The sequence below is a fragment of the Jatropha curcas genome, chromosome 1 (genome assembly GCF_041381405.1).
Source record: "Jatropha curcas cultivar XTBG-Jc1 chromosome 1, XTBG_Jcur_1.0, whole genome shotgun sequence".
Classification (NCBI taxonomy): Eukaryota; Viridiplantae; Streptophyta; class Magnoliopsida; order Malpighiales; family Euphorbiaceae; genus Jatropha; species Jatropha curcas.
This window is the reverse complement of record NC_143151.1, coordinates 7,244,566-7,260,625: the sequence shown is the minus strand read 5'-3', so window position 1 is coordinate 7,260,625 and position 16,060 is coordinate 7,244,566. Positions and strand designations below refer to the sequence as shown.

Below are 16,060 nucleotides of genomic sequence, written 5' to 3'. Positions count from 1 at the left end.
TGCTGCTGCAACTGCTGTGAATCAAGCAATATGGCTAAGGAAGATGTTGGTTGATTTGAAAATTCATCAGAATCAAGCTACTGAGATTTTTTGTGATGATAAATCAGTCGTGGCTATGGCAAAGAACCCCGTCTTTCATGGAAAGACAAAACACGTCAAAATAAAATATCATTTTCTAAGGGAAGCTGAGAAAGAAGGTGAAATTCAACTCATATGTTACAGCTCTGAAGATTAGGTAGCAGATATTCTAACTAAAGGGTTGCAGAAATCCAGATTTGAAGTTTTAAGAGAGAAGCTTGGAGTTTTCAGCAGCATTAGTGTCAAGGAGGAGTGAAAGAATGTCTGTTGTGACACTATTGCTGTCACATCAGCTAATATTTTTTATTAGCTTTTTTTTGTTATTATCAAATCTGCATTTTGACTGGAAAATCTAGAGTTTGCTAAGTGCATGGTGTAGCATTCTTTAAGCATTAATTTAGGGAGACATGTTCCTTAAAATTAAGGAACTTAGGTATTGACTGTAAAAGAAAACTTGTTGTAATTGATGTATATATAAGTTGATCAATGAATATGAAATATAGCTCCTCTTTATTCAATTTTAAATGTGTGTGTTGTTCTCACATTCCTACACCAAGTCTTCCAAAGATATTTCATTATGTAAAAAAAAAAAAAAAAAAAAAAAACCTTGGAATTGATATCTGACACTGGTTATTTAGCTGCCAAACCAGCTCTTTCTCCAATGGACATTCATCTCAAACTTAGCATTGATACTAGTGATCCTTTTACCTGAATCTGAGATTTCTTCTTGTTGCAAACTGATTGGTAGGTTACAGTATCTCACTACAACTAGGCCAGATTTTTTTTTTTTTTTTTTTTGCTGTAAATCTGCTCAGTCAATATCTTTCAAAGCCTACTACTGTTCATTTCACAGCCCTTCATCATATTCTCAAATATATTAAACAGTCTCCATGGAAAGGACTTTTCTTTCCCTCTTCTTCTAAAGTTCAAATAAATGTGTTTAGTGACTCTAACGAGGCTGGTTGGATTGACACCAGAAGATCTATTTCAGGTTTTTATGTTTTCCTTGGTGACTTTAATTAGTTGGTGATCTAAAAAACAAAACAAAGTATCTCAATCCTCCTCTAAAGCAGAATATCGAGCACTTGTAGCAGCAACTTGTGAAATACAGTGGCTTAAGTATCTTCTTTGTGATCTTCATGTCCTTCATCCTTCACCAGCTAATATCTAAAGTGATAATCATCTGCTTTGCATATAGCTACTAATCCTACATTGCATGAGAGGACTAAGCATATCGAATTAGATTGTCATATTTTAAAGGAAAAACTTAATTATGGTTTAATTCAACTACTTCTTGCTGACATTTTTATTAAAGCTCTCGCTAGTCCTCTGTTCCATGGTTTTGTCCAAGTTAGGAATGCTAGATATTCATTGTCTAGCTTGCGGGGAATATTTGTTAGTTAGTTTTAGATGTTTTCCATTAGTAACAAACTATAGCTGTAACGTTCCTCTTTTCCCGCTCAATCTTTTTAGATAGAAATAATGTAACTTCCTAAACGTTGAGATAATACAACTGAATATTTTTCCTAAAGCTTGTTGTGTTTCATATATATTGAAAAATTTTCAATTTTTCTCTTAAAGTTAAATGCGATATGATTTATTTAAAATTAAAATAATTAATTTTAATTGGAATTTTTAACCAAAAGACCAATTGAGTCCTTTTTTTTTATAGTAACAAATGTATGGATTAGATCACTGAGTAAAAAACAATAACTTGTTTGAGTTGAAAAAAATCATGTTACTGTTTTATTTATTATTTGTCTCTTATGTGTGTTTAACCAACCAAAAATAGATTTAATTAGTATTGTGATTGAAAATCCTTAGTAAAATTGATCCAAAAGCTCATTTTACTAAACTGTATATTGTGAATACCTTCGGATGTTGAATGGTCTGCTCAACTCGTTCTGTTCCTGTGTAGAAAGGAAGTAACCTGTGGGTATCTTCTATTGATTATAGAACTGGAAAGTTCGGAGAATAAAATAAATGTTATTCATATATAAAATATGAAATTTCATCTTTAAGTTACAAATTAGCTACAATAGATAAAACTATATATGGATTAGCTACACAATTCTGGAAAATTATTTTTATAAAATTACTAATAAATATAGATTTTAGCTATGGAATTGCTATGAATTAGAAACACTTAGCTATGAATTAGTTACACAATTTTGGAAACAGACTTACAACAAGTAGCTACTGATTGTTACAAAAATGGCTTATACGAAATTGCTACAGTTTAAAGAGGAAACATTTAGCTACGGATTAACTATACAGTTTGGAAACATCACTATTGCTACATAATTTCAGTAGCTATTCTATGGTACGTTAACTACGAGACTAAATCCGTAACTATACTTTTAGCTACCAGTATTTTAGAGACAAAGATTCCTACAGCAATATGGGATTAGCTATGGATTTATTTATTAAAATTAGTTATGAAATCCTTTTTTAACTATTTTTTTATTTTTGTTAGTGACTTACTCTTTTGATTTTAATTTGTATGATACCGATTGATGTAGTTGGAAACATTTGATCGATAATTTTAAAAAGTTTAGCCATCCAATTAAATGAAATTTTCGTTCATACATTAAAATAGAAAAAAAATTTAAAGTTCAGACACTATAAATACATCATTCATTAAATTAATATGTAGAAAATAAAAATTTTTCAATTTTTCTCTTAAAACTTAACTGCAATATAATTTACACAAAATTTAAGTTTTTGAATTAATTTAAACAGAAACTTGTAACCAAAAAGACCAATTTGATTCTTTTTTTTTAGTAATGGATGTATTGATAGATGGCTGAGTAAACAAGAAAAATTTTTTGAGTTGGAAAAAATCATGTTACTGCTTTATTTATTATTTGTCTCTTACGTATGTTTAACCAGGAACAAATTAAATATTGTTCACATGTAGAATGTGAAATCTCAATTTTAAGCTATTTGATTCACTAATATATCTTTGTATTTTTATCCTTATAGTGAGAGGTAATGATTTAAAAATTATCATATGCATCTCATGATATAATTTAAAATTAATTCTGATAGAATTAAAAATAACAATATCATTGTTTCCATCCAAATTATTAATAAAGAGGTCAATGTTTTCGGCGAGCAATGTGGAAACGAGCTATATATTGGATTTTGGTTGCACTTCACATTGCAACAACCTAAATTTTTTTTTTTTTTCTTTCCAAATAGACTATTCATTTTGTGGTACATGTACGAGAACGTGTTTTCACATTTGGACCGAGATGTTATTTAAGTAGAACTCTCCTAATATTGGTAATTTCAAGTTTCGAACCTCTAACTTTACACGTAAATCGACTAATTATTTAAAGTTTAATTAGCGAGTTAGATTTCTAATTATGAACTAATAAGCTTAAATCTAATAAATTTTGCTTCAAATATGCATATGTTCAAATTAAATATAGTAATATGTAACTTGGGCATGTCTACTTTTGAATATTTACCATGCTTATCCTTAAAGTTTTTATGGATGATATTATACGCTCCACAAAAATAATTTGTTAAAATTGATCAACTCATAAATATTTTTTCTTGTTACTTCAAATATGCATTTTTCTAATTCTAAAGTAATTATCAATTTCTTTTTGTGGGAAATGATTGAAAATAACTGAATCAATTCAAGACAGTTTAATTTGATATTTTAAAATTTTTTGATTTCATATTTGGTTTTATCAGAGAAAATCGATTGGTTTCGATTTGATTTTAATTTTATAATATTGTTCAGCTGAATATACTTTATGCCCGAATAATTAAAACTAAATCAAAATAACCTAACTGAAACCGATGCAATTAGATTTTAAATGTTTAGTTTTTACTTGAAGATATTCAAAATTTGGCTAAACTAAATAAGTTTATTTCGGTCAAATGAAATATTCATCCATCACTTTTAGCAATTACATTACTCCATAATTATATTAAAAAAGTGATCTGATTTCAGGAAAATATACAATTATTTTGTTGAAATTTTTTGGGAAGTAAAAATGGAAATGCACAAGATGATTAATAATGTTTAGCACTTCATTGAATTAATAAAAGGATATGCCTATTTATAAGCTTACAGGTGAATCAAATAAGACCTAAAAATACTCTTTAAAATCATTAATCCTAATAACAAAAACATCAAATTCTATGCAGAAAATCTTGTCTAACTAAAATTGAAATCTCAAAATATTTTTAATAATATTATGTTGAATTAATCCTAACATTCCCTCTTAATTCAAACATAATATATTTTATTACAATAATTAACAATTAAAATTTTTAATCTAGCATTTGAAGCACCTCTCTTCAATTAACTTTGTTGAAGCACCTCTCTCCAACTCATCATTTGATGCACTTCTCACCAAATATTGATGCACTTCTCGTCAAACTAGCAATTTTTTTTTTTGAAGCACTTCTCGTCAAATATTGAAGCACTTCTCATCACTTTCTTTTATTTTGGAGCACATCTCTTCGATGTTCTCTTGGAACACATCTCTCCAATACTCAAAAAGAGTTTCTTCCTCTGATACTAGGGTACGACCCAGCACGGGAACTTCCTTATGCAGGTTCGAATCCAAGTATAGTTCTGATAACAAAAATGTTGAAATTTTTAGGGAAGGAAAAATGGAAATGCACAAGATGATTAACAATGTTTAGCACTTCATTGAATTAAGAAAAGGATACGCCTATTTATATGCTTACAAGTGAATCAAATAAGATCTAAAAATACTCCTAAAAATTATTAATTCTAATAACAAAAATATCAAATTCTATGCAGAAAATCTAGTCTAACTAAAATTGAAATCTCAAACTATTTTTAATAATATTATTTTGAATTAATCCTAACAATTTTTTGGGAAAGAAAAATGGAAGTGCACAAGATGATTAACAATGTTTAGCACTTCATTGAATTAACAAAAGGATATACCTATTTATAGGCTTACAAGTAAATCAAATAAGACCTAAAAATACTTCTAAAAGTCATTAATCCTAATAACAAAAACATCAAATTTTATGCAGAAAATCTGGTCTAAATAAAATTGCAATCTCAAAATATTTTTAATAATATTATTTTGAATTAATCCTAATATTCCCTCTTAATTCAAACATAATATATTTTAATCTAGCATTTGAAGCACCTCTCTTCAATTAACTTTGTTGAAGCACCTCTCTCCAACTCATCATTTCGATGCACCTCTCACAAAATATTGATGCACTTCTCATCACTTTCTTTATTTTGGAGCACATCTCTCCAATGTTCTCTAGGAACAATCTCTCAAATGTTCTCTTGGAGCACATCTCTCCAATATTCAAAGAAGAGTTCCTTCCTCTTGCACAAAATTTGATTGATTTTTATACCTGCAATCTTTTTGAATCTGACTAAATTTTTTACAATTAAAACATTGAGGTTTTCCTTTATGCCAATAATCATTTTCATCATGATTATCTTTCTTACATATGCCACATGGTGGAAATTTTCCTCTTTTTGATAAAAGTTTGTTCGTTGTCTTGGCAACAGAAGCAGCCTCTATAGTATTATCTTCTCTAAATGCTCTCTGTTGGTCCACAGTTTATAGTGCATTAATTAGTTCACCGACAGAAATTTCAGAAAGATTTTTTGTGTCTTCAAGAGAAGAAATTATGGACTCAAATTTTTCGGGTAGACTTATTAGAATTTTTTCAACCACCCTTCTTTTAGGAAATTCCTCACCAAGTAATCTAATTTTGTTAACAATAGACATGAGATTATTAACATATTCTTTGACACCTCCAGATGTTTTCATTTTTTGCATCTCAAATTCTCTTTAAGATTCAAAACTTGCATCAATTTCGTCTGCTCGTTGCCTTGATGCTCATTTTTTAATGAGTCCCATATCTTCTTTGCTATTTCACATGTCATAATACTTGTGAAAATTATGTTCGAAATAGAAGAGTGAAGGTAGGTTTTTGTTTTGAATTTTTTGGCTTTTTCTTCGCTATGATTCTTAATTTGAACCACAGTTGGGTTGAATGACAATGGAGGGATTTCTTTTTCTATTTCAACATGCTCCCACAAGTCATAAGCTTGTATATAAATGATAGCCTCGCAAAGCGGGAAATTTTGTTATGTTATTTTCATATAAAATTGCATGAATGCATGATGTTTTTATATATTTTATGTTTGCTCGTATTGTTTTTTATTTAAATGTGATTATAGGAACACAATTTGAGCAAAGGAAGGAAAAGGCTTGCTTTATATAGAAAAGAGGATCAAAAAGTTGATAAAAATGGAAGAAAATTTCTCAGCAGACTTCGCGATGCGAAGGAGGTCGCGTTGGAAAAGAAACAGGCCAGTCGCAAGCACCAGAAGAAGTCGCGCGCGCAACCTACACCCAGAAAAGCAAAATGCGCGAGCGCGCCTTCCATCTGCGCGAGCGCGTAAATCACTTTTGAGAAGCAGAAGGTTTGCCAGCGAAATGCGCGAGCGCGACTTCCATCTGCGCGAGCGCGCAAATCACTTTTGAGAGGCAGAAGCATTTGGAGCAGAAGTCGCGAGCGCGACCTTTACAAGCGCGAGCGCGAGTCGTGTTTCCAGGAGACGTAATTGCTGTCTTTTCATCAGAAAAACATGTCCTTCAATGCATAGGTCGGGACTTTTCCCAAGAGGAGTCATCTAAAGCACCTTTTGGCCAACCAATCATCATCATAACCAACACCCTCTTCCTCTTCTATAAATTGTAATCCAAATCAAAAGGAAATGATGCATTATGTAATGTGCATTATGCAGTAGGCAAGATGTAGTATTAGAAAATAGTACCAAATAATAAAGTAGTACTTAGAAATAAGATGACGAGAGTCACTTATTATTGTTTGTGCAAAGAACATCCAGGAGTTCCTCGAGGTGTGACGCCCTCCGGAGGCTTGAGTTTGATTACTTCTATCTTTCTCTTGTTTTATTAAAGACTTTTTGCATGTTGTGCTTCATAATTTGCTATGCAAAGCAACAATATTATTTGGTTTCATTCAATGAAAGTTTCTTTAAGTTATCTTTTGATCTTTGTTTAATCAAGCTTACTTAATTATATTCTCAGAAAGAAATAATTTAGTAATGATCAAAGAGATAGAATTCATTTAGTTGGGTTTGCATGTGAATCTTTAACTTAGTTTGTCAAAATTAAGTCTAACTTATTGAAATAATCAAAGAATAAGATCTAGGTTTAATAATTGACAAAGTAAGGCATTTGTTGTATGTGGAGATGCATATAATAAATAGAGTAATTCTGTACCGAGAGGTTGAATTATACTTTACCATATGTGATTAAAGAATCATTTATTGCATGTTACACGTTTTGCTATAGAAAAAGAAAATCTAATGCATGATCAATTCTTCTAAGTATTCTACTATATCTTTATCTATAGAATTAAGTAGTATATTTAGTTATAGTTTAAATAGGATTATAGTTTAATCATTTTATCTTTTATTGCTGTAAACATAAGTGTTAAGGATGAGTAGTAAAGTGGACATAACTCGTTCCTCGTGGGATCGATCTTTTTATTACTACGTTGCGATCCGTATACTTGCGGGAACTCAACAGAGACGCAACAATAAGCTTTCATTTTAACAGCCCATAGCTGATAATTTTCACCAACAAAAATTGGAGGGGAAGAAAATAGAATAGTGTTTGTGGCCATTGTATCTTTTTTTTTTTTTTTGGCTCAAAGGGACAGGCTCTGATACCAAAAATGTTGGTTTTTTTTAAAATGTTGGAATGTTGAAATTTTTTTGGAAAGAAAAATGGAAATGCACAAGATGATTAACAATGTTTAGCACTTCATTGAATTAACAAAAGGATTTGCCTATTTATAGGCTTACAAGTGAATAAAATAAGACTTAAAAATACTCCTAAAAATCATTAATCATAATAACAAAAGCATCAAATTCTTTGCAAAAAATCTGATCTAACTAAAATTGAAATCTCAAAATATTTTTAATATTATTATTTTGAATTAATCCTAACATTCCCTCTTAATTCAAACATAATATATTCTATTACAATAATTAACAATTAAAATTTTTAATCTAGCATTTGAAGCACCTCTCTTCAATTAACTTTGTTGAAGCACCTCTCTCCAACTCATCATTTTGATGCACCTCTCACCAAATATTGATGCACTTCTCCTCACTTTCTTTATTTTGGAGCACATCTCTCCAATGTTCTCTTGGAGCACATCTCTCCAATACTCAAAGAAGAGTTCCTTTCTCTTGCACAAAATTTGATTGATTTTTATACCTGTAATCTTTTTGAATGTGACCAAATTTTTTTACAATTAAAACATTGAGGTTTGCCTTTATGCCAACAATCATTTTCATCGTGATTATCTTTCTTGCATATGCCACATGGTGGAAGTTTTCCTCTTTTTGATAAAAATTTGTTCGTTGTCTTGGCAACAAAAGCAGCCTCTATAGTATTATCTTCTCTAAATGCTCTCCGTTGGTTCCCAGCTTGTAGTGCATTAGTTAGTTCACCAATGGAAATTTCAGAAAGATTTTTTGTGTCTTCTAGAGAAGAAATTTTGGACTCAAATGTTTCAGATAGACTTATTAGATTTTTTTCAACCACCCTTCTTTCAGGAAATTCCTCACCAAGTAATCTAATTTTGTTAACAATAGACATGAGATTGTTAACATATTCTTTGACACCTCCAGATATTTTCATTTTTTGCATCTCAAATTCTCTTTTAAGATTCAAAACTTGCATCAATTTTGTCTGCTCGTTGCCTTGATGCTCATTTTTTAATGAGTCCCATATCTACTTTGCTGTTTCACATGTCATAATACTTGTGAAAATTATGTCCGAAACAGAAGAGTGAAGGCAGGTTTTTGTTTTGAATTTTTTGGCTTTTTCTTCGCTATGATTCTTAATTTGAACCATGTTTGGATTGGATGTCAATGGAGGGATTTCTTTTTCTGTTTCAACATGCTCCCATAAGTCATAAGCTTGTAAATAAGCTTTCATTTTATCAGCTCATGGCTGATAATTTTCACCAACAAAAATTGGAGGGGAAGAAAATGGAATAGTGTTTGTGGTCATTGTATCCTCTTTTTTTTTTTTTTTTTTGGCTCAAAGGGACAGTCTCTGATACCAAAAATGTTGGTTTTTTTTTTTTAAATATTGGTATGTTGAAATTTTTTGGAAAAGAGTGCACAAGATGATTAACAATGTTTAGTACTTCATTAAATTAACAAAAGGATATGCCTATTTATAGGCTTACAAGTGAATCAAATAAGACCTAAAAATACTCCTAAAAATCTTTAATCTTAATAATAAAAACATCAAATTCTATGCAGAAAATCTGGTCTAACTAAAATTGAAATATCAAAATATTTTTAATAATATTATTTTAAATTAATCCTAAAATATTTGTGGCTATAAACTAGCATAAACAATTGGTTATTTGGTTAGGTGGACCTATAAATATTGTTTTTCATTTCATTTTTAATTTTCCATTCACATTCTTCGATATAGTTTACTTTTAATATGTCCAAACGAGGTGCGACAATTGGCTAATTCAAAATCAAAGAGCAACTATATAGTTTTTTATCTCCCAATTTATATAATATTTCTCCATTTTTCATTATATATGTATATATATACACACACATGTAGAAATTCATTAAACAATTAAAACTCTCTAACTTAGTTATTATATTAGGGTTTTAATTCATATATAATTATTTCAAAATTCAGTTTTTCAGATCATTAAAATTAAATATGGTGACATTCAATTACAAAAAAATCATCTATATACCCCAGAAGTAACAAGAAAAAGTTAAATTATAAACAATATTCAAGAATTTCCTTCTGTTTTTTTGAATAATCTTTTTTGCGTAAAAAATAGTGACTGTACTATACTTTTTTTTTTCTTTTGAAAACCTAACCAAAAATGTAGCGTCTTTCATCTAGGTATGTCCAGTTCATTGAACCGCAGGGTCTGGTTCACAGGACTGGTGTTCAAAATTTTTAAAATATTGATCTTGAACCAGCTCTTGAACCGTCGGTTTCGGTCTGGTTCTAGCTCCGATTCATGCCGGTTCCAATGCAACTCCGATCATAGTTTTCGGCGATATATGTATTATTTTTTTTCAAAAAAAAATTTGGTTCTAATGTTACATCTTTCTTTTTAAAAAATTAATAAGTTTAAAAAATATTGGTAAATTTGATTTTAAATAAATTTTAGAATGCTCATACTTATGTAAGAATAAAATTAATTAATTTTACAAAATAATTGAATAAATTATCATTTTATTTTGTCTAAATGTTAGTAATTAAATAAATTGTTAGAAAATTTTGAAAAATGCTTAAAAAATGTAATTTTGAACTAAGTAAACAATTTAAAAGGAAAAATAAAAGTAAAAAACAATATAATTTTAGACTAAATATTTCACTTTTTTTTTTTTTTACCATTTTACTTGTTTAGATTTTTAACTTTTCAAGTAAAGTGTATTTTCAAAAAAAAAAAAAATCTCAGGTGTATCATGTAGTTAAATATTATTTAGACTTTTAGAGGTGTATAAAATAGGCTAAGTGATTATCATTTTAAAAATAAAATTAGAAAATTTATGGTTCAAACCAGACCGGAACCGCTGGTTCTAAGCCGATTTAGGTTTAGAGTTTAACATTCACATAAATTTTAATAGGTCCTTAAACCGATGGTTTTGATTCGGTTCTGGTTCATCTATAGTATAGTTCGGTTTCCGATTCAAAATGAATCGTGGCCATGCCTACTTTCACCCTCTCTACATTTTTCAGTGTTTTTCTAGATTTTGCTTTTTTGAGCCACTGCCAATTGTCTTTTTTTATCTGCAATGGTTCTTTTTGCTTTTTCCCTCTATCTTATTTAATTTCCTTTTCAATAATTTCATGATTTATATTCACTTGGAATAATTTTTTGATTTAGTATCTCAGATTTAACTTTGTTGATATATCTCGAGTGTTTTCACCACTCTTAGTGAGATTGAGGTTTTTTTTTTTTTTTGTACCATCATAGTGGGATTTTATTTTCCTCATCTTTCAGGAGTTATTATTTATATTAATGATTTTTTTTTACAGTTCAAAATACAAAATGAATTATTGAATACTTTTGGTTGGAGATTTAATCTTTAAAATAGAACTTAACAGTATGGTCTATTTCTCCATTAACATTTTATATTTCAAATTCTTTTGCGAGTTTTAGGTATAGCAAGTTTCTGAGATAAAGTTCGGTACTGTAGAAAGTTTTTTTTTATCATCCTATTTAAAAATGACTACCTTTTACTAGAAAGATCAATCTCTTTTACATGACCATCTCTAAGTAGAAAAATTCAATTTTCACTATATATATTTCTTCTTCCTATGAGAATATTAATTATCATGTACTCACATTAAATTCTTACTAATTGCTAAGTTTCTTCAAAAGAAAGAAACTAAAACTTAATTCAATCTTTATCCAAATAGATTTTTTTTTTTTTTTTGAATAAAAGATTGACCCTAGCTGATGGTATTAATGTTATAAGATAAACAAAAGAAAAAGAGGGCAATAACCTTGATCGAAATCAGACACAAAATTAGCCGCCCTAATTATCGTATGAGCAATTTGATTTATTGTTTTTCTAACAAAAGCATAAGAAATAAATTGAAGCTCGTTAAGTAGAGTTTTACGATCATGAAAAACCAATGCAAAATAAGAAGAAAACAATTGTGTGGACTGCAAAGCATGAAAACAATCTGTTTCCACAAAAATTGGAAAGTATTAAAATGTTTTTATCCAACTTAATACTTCCCTAAAACACAACATTTCACCTAACTGTGGGTCTGCTGGTCAACGTTCAACATTCCATCCAAATTATTAATAAAAAGGTCAACGTTTTCCACGAGCAATTTCGAAACTACATTTGGTTGCAGTTCACATTGTAACAACCAAATTTTTTTTTTTTTTTTTTTTTGTTCTTTCCAAATTTGGAAACTATTCGTTGTGTGGTACATGTATAATACACGAGTTTTCACATTTGGACAGAGATGCTGTTTAGGTAAAACTTTTTAAAATTTGAACCTCTAACTTTACACGTAAATTGACTAATTATTTAACGCTATGTTTGGAATAAATGAAATATGGATATAGAATTTATTTATAAATAAATTTCTCATATTTTGTATGTTATAAATTAAAATAAGGAATTCAAAATGAATCTCGAGCTTAACATTCACATGGAATAAACTAACAATTAATATTACTGAAGAGACCCAATATATCACTTTATTGTTAAATAATAATAAAAAAAAAACTAATCTCAAGCTTAATAAATTTAAAAAGAAAAAGAAATTTGAAAACAAAAATGATCATCTGCCCCAAAATTCCAACAACCAACATTCTTGTTTTAATTTGTAATTTAATCACCGTGAACAAATATCTTCTGGAATTAAAAAAGAAAGAAATAAAGCAATTAAAAAAAAAAAAAGAAAAAGAGAAATGAGAACTGGGGGACCCGTTCCCCAATATAAAAGCTAATGAAGCCAACACTAGAATATAAAAAACATCTCTTCCTATTTGCTTCCCCACTCGCTTTGTAAGTAATGAAGCTTTTCTCAAATTCTTTTAATAATTTAATTTTACAATTATTTGTAGCTTGTTGATTCAGAATTTGAAATTGCCCAACTGAGTTTGCTGGTTCTAGACTTCCAGTTCTGAATTTTTTTTTTTTTTTTTTTTTTTTTTGTACTGAAGATATGTTAATTTCTTAAAAAAGAATGATAAAGAATGATAAAGTAAAGAAAAGTAAAGAATGAATTCAAATTAGAATTGATTTATAAATAAATTTTTCATATTTTATATGTTATAAATTAAAATAAGGAATTCAATTGAATTACACAAAATTATATTTAGAATAAATTCTTAATGAAAATTCATTTGTTTTTATTTCCTAAAATACCCTTAACATAATAATTTAACAAAAAAAAAATATCAATTAAATTTATTATATAAAATATAATAACCTTGTTGTTTCTTTATTCAAATATAGATGATAAAATTCATATAAATAAATACAATCACATTTTACCCCAAATAAATTAATTATACCTATATAATTAAATAAATTATACAACAAATAAAATTGTGGGTAATTGTCTAAGAAATGAAGCACTGTGTTTTAGCAGAAGAGTTCATATCCTGGAAAATCATTGAAGCTGGCACTATTAATTTACTTTTTACTCGATTAAAATAATAATAATAATAATAATAATTATTATTATTATTATTATTATAGAACAAAGTTGTTAGCAAAAGATAAATTAAGATAATTTTTATTTAAAACTGAAAGAAGATGACGTGGAGAAGCAGTTAAGAAAATTGGAAAGTGTTTTGAATAGATGATAGTTTTGTCAATACAAATTTCAGTCGTTGAGTTTTTTTAAGGGGAATTCATTTAGAAATTTCATCAATTTTAATAGAATTTGAGTAAGATATGTAATTCTATAGAATTCAATTCATAGAATTCAAATCTGTATTTTTTTTTTCATTACAAATACAAAATTTTGGATTTCCAAATGAATTTCATAAAATTTTGTGGAATTCATTCATTCCAACCAGGCTGTAAAGTTTAATTTGTGACTTAAATTTCTAATTATGAACTAATAAGCTTAAATCTAAATTTGCTTCAAATATACGTATTGTTCAAAATAAAAATAATAATACGTGCATGAGTAATTAAGCTTGACATATATTTTTTTCAATTCGAAATACAAGATAGATTATTGAATCTTTTTGGTTAGAGAGTTAATATTTAAAATAGAACTTAATAGTACCATCTATTCCTCCACGAACATTTTGTATTTCGAACTCTTTTGCCAATTTTAAGTATAGCAAGTTTCTAAGACAAAGTTCGGGATAATATTGCAAGAAATTTCTTCTATTATTCTATTTAAAAAATGAGTATTTTGTAATAGAAAGATTAATCTCTATGATATGATCCTTTCTAAATAGAAAAATTCAATTTTTTATATGTACATTTCTTATTCCTTTGAGGATATCATTGTGTACTCAAATTATATTCTTTCTTAATTAATTGCTAAGTTTCTTCAAAACAAAGAAACAATGACCAAGTAGGATATACACTTGCTCTTAAAGCTATAAGAGTGATAGTAGTTTTTTTTTTTTTTTTTTTTTTTTTTTTGTTGGAAGTTCATTTTATCATTAGTACACTGCCAAACAAACATTAAATCACTAGATTACTTATGATAAAAACACCAGAAACCTAATGAAAACCTAATATACATAAGAAAGAATTTAAAAATACTCTTGTGGTATTGACTAAAAAGTGCACTTTTATAAGGGAACTTTTACCTGCATGAGACATATATAGGCATTATACATTGCTTTGACTAATTTAATTTCCTAAATTATAATTAAATTAGGGTTCCCATAAGGTCAACTCCATGTCATCAAAAGCCATTTCATTCCAATGAATCCCACTTTGAATGCCAGGTGGGGTAAGGATCAAACCCTCTGCCAAGCTATCAAGCAAAACAGGCATATTAAACAATGCTTCTTCATCCATAAAAAGTGCATTACTCTCTGAAACTTCTCGCGTCTCATTATAGCAAGATTCAAATTCGTCGTTGCTCCGATGATCAACCAGGTACGGCTGAGAAGTGGTCGACATATATGAACAAGAAGATGATGATGGTGATACTGAAGGAGTAGTTGATACAAAAGCTCGAACGACCCTTTTAATATCTTTTGCAGAAGAAGACTTCGGTCTTGGAAGTACCGAAGCAGAATCAGGGAAGTTTAGTATAGCAAGATCTCCTCTTAATGCCAGAGCAGCAATGTCGTGTGCCCTAGCTGCCATTTCTGGAGTAGGAAACGTACCTAACCAAATCCTTGACTTGTTCTTATTTGGTTCTCGCACTTCACATACCCATTTATTTCCATTTCTTCGTCGAACACCTCTATAAAATGGGTGTCTGGTTTCCTTAAACTTAGTCCTTCCTGCCTTCCTCTTTTTCATGACAACTTCAGGAGGAAATCGGCAGATCGAAGAAATTGGGATAGAACCATTATCAAACTCCATTGAGCTCGAAATAGTTATACTCAGAAAAACAAAAATTAAGAGTGAGAGGCTTACCTAATATATACAGGAAGCAAATCTAATAACACAATTGGCATAAATAATGATAAAACACAATAATTTTTCGAATGATAATCAACTATTGACTGACTGTGTGAGTAATGAATATATATTCAGTACTGGCAAGTTTATTCCTAATTAAATTCTATATATGTATTGGAGTATTAGCGAGTATGAGTGTGTCTATATATATACATATGAGTGAAGTGATATGAGAGTTAGGCACGTTTAAGAGTTAGGAAATGGGTTAAAGACAAGTTTGACACAAACACGAGCAACACGCACAATTTGTAGTATTGTGCATATGAAGAGTACGGAAAATGACTCGTGGCTAAAAATCTTAGCCTTTTTTTTCTACATTAATACATCCATTTCCTATTACATTTGTATTTTTAAAAAGTAATGAATATTTTTTTTCATATTTAATTTTTGTATATGATCAATAATAATTATTTTAATATTCTTAAAAAATTTAGTGTTTGAATATATTAAATTAAGAGTAATATAATCAATTTATTCAATAATTTATTGTAATTTAAATAAATTTAATAATTTTTTTAAATGATTTAAAATTTCAAATGTGACATGTATTTATGGAGTAATTCACTGTTGTATGTGAATTATATGTAGAAGCATCTGGACTGATTGATGGGTCTTATCCTCTGATTAAGGGACCACGTTATTTTTATGGTATAGATCAATTAATGTACAGGCTAGCAAGCCAAAGACCAAGTCCATATATATATATATATATATATATATGATTGACCGAATAATTTGTTTTTATCAGCAACAATAAAATTTTTTTTATTAAAATTAGTT

General features: G+C 28.7%; 1 pseudogene; it reads right to left on the bottom strand.

The window, feature by feature from the left end:
* Nucleotides 1-14,420: 14,420 nt before the first annotated feature.
* On the bottom strand, nt 14,421-15,349 carry LOC149498912 (dehydration-responsive element-binding protein 1A pseudogene; annotated as a pseudogene).
* Nucleotides 15,350-16,060: the final 711 nt, after the last annotated feature.